The sequence below is a fragment of the Zootermopsis nevadensis genome, unplaced genomic scaffold (genome assembly GCF_977971745.1).
Source record: "Zootermopsis nevadensis isolate Lab colony 2312 unplaced genomic scaffold, Znev_1.0 Znev_ptg000025l, whole genome shotgun sequence".
NCBI classification, from domain to species: domain Eukaryota; kingdom Metazoa; phylum Arthropoda; class Insecta; order Blattodea; family Termopsidae; genus Zootermopsis; species Zootermopsis nevadensis.
The window spans coordinates 1421410-1423358 of NW_028259157.1; the positions used below are offsets into that span (position 1 = coordinate 1421410).

The following is a 1949-nucleotide window of genomic DNA, read 5'->3' on the forward strand; positions in this document are numbered from 1 at the left end:
TAATATCACCAGTATCATGAACATTTAAGAGCTCGCTAAAGAAATTTTTCCACCTATTCACAATTTTTATTGGATCTGCAAGCAAATTGCCACTATCACCCTTTACCAAATTGGTCTGGGGTTGATATCCTTTCTTAAAGTTATTAACGCCTCTGTACAGATCTCTGATGTTTTTTTCCTTATTATTTGTCTCAAGTTCAGCAATTTTGCCCTTCAGGTATTCCCTTTTCTTATTCCTAAAGGTTCTACTAGCCTCACGTCTCACGTTACATAGATTATCCGCATTTGTTTTGTTTGGGTTCTGCAACCATTGAAATTTTGTTTGCTTCCTTCGATCTATTAATTTGGAACACTCTTCACCAAACCACGGTTTATTTTGCTTTCTCCTGTAGTATCCTAGTTTCTCTTTCGCTGAAATTTTGATGCAGTTTCTGGAATTTTCCGACTCCCTGTCGATGTCCACACTTTCATTATCTTCATCCGCCTCTAAAATTTGAAACTTATTCGAAATTTAAACTTGATATTGTTCCTTCGCCTCTCTCTTATCTAATTTTTCCAAATCAAATCTTTCTGTGTCAAAATTTTGCTTAATTCGTCTACTTACTGAAAGCCGCTCCCTCACTTTTGCTACCACCAGATAATGATCAGTGTCGCAATCTGCTCCTCTGAATGATCTCACATCAATTACATTTGTCTGCCTTCTCTTATCTACTACCACATAATCTATTTGATTGTGTGTTCTGCCATCTGGGGAAGTCTAAGTGCATTTATGAACATCACGGTGTGGAAATTTTGTACTTTTTACAATTAAATCTTTTGACGTAGCAAAGGTTACTGCTCTAACACCGTTATCATTACTAAGTGCATGGAGACTCTCGCTGCCTATTGTGGGTTTGAAGATATCCTCCCTTCCAATTCTTGCATTGAAATCTCCTAGCAGAATTTTCATGTGATACTTGCCAAATGTATCAAATACTTATTCAAATTCTTCATAAAAGCTATCCTTGATATCATCGCTTTTGTCCTCAGTTGGGGCACGAGCATTAAGGACAATGATGTCGCACCAACGTCCTTCCAAAATTACGTAAGACAACCGGTCACTAACAAATTCTACTCTCTTAACTGCTGCCCTAATTCTGCTATGAACAAAAAAACCCGTCCCTAACTGATGATTGTCATTCCCCTTTCCATAGAAAAATATAAAATTGTCCACTGGGATCGTGCCCTCCCCCTCCCATCGCACTTCCTGCACTGACATCATAACATATAGATTTAAATCGTTGCTTTGTCGCTGGGAGTGGTGGCGTACTCTTGTAATCCAGCTACTTGGAGGCTAGGTGTTGAGGATGATTTGAGGTCGGGGGTTCTGGTGCACTGTGTCCCACATTGACTGGGCGTCCGCACTAAGCTCGGCATCAATATGGGCACCCTGGGGGAGCCCGAGGTGGCCAGGTTGGCTAACGAGGGGCGGACCGGGCCAGGGGGGGAAACCCAGCAGCCAGAAGTCCCCGTGTGGAGCAGTAGTGGGATCGCGCCTGGGAGTGGGAACTGTGTAGTAGCCCGACCAATAAAGTCAGACCACATCTTTTTTCGCTTTTTTATCTTTTTTTCCCCCCCTAAGAAATATGCAAAGTTGTGTTACATAATGCAACACAACTCTTCTTTAACTTCATATGCTACGATTCGATCAGACCACACGTGATGAGAGGAATATCAGTTTTTTTTCGGTGCCCTTTCTCAAACATCCCCAGTCTATGCTCTACCGTTAACGTCAGAAACCACGCTTCTCACCCATACAAAACAACTGGTAAAATCTTAGTTTGCTAGTCTTTACGCTTGGCAGGAAAACGATTCTGAACAGAACGTCGGAAGAATTTCCTGAATTTAATCTGCGTCTATGTAATTTTCCAGTGAATGTATTTTTCATTCCTTAATGTCATTCCAAGATA

General features: G+C 41.3%; 1 non-coding gene across 1 annotated transcript; it reads left to right on the forward strand.

Annotated features, from left to right (window-relative positions):
* Window positions 1-1290: 1290 nt before the first annotated feature.
* On the forward strand, window positions 1291-1588 carry LOC147872612 (signal recognition particle RNA). The gene has a single exon (XR_015537138.1).
* Window positions 1589-1949: the final 361 nt, after the last annotated feature.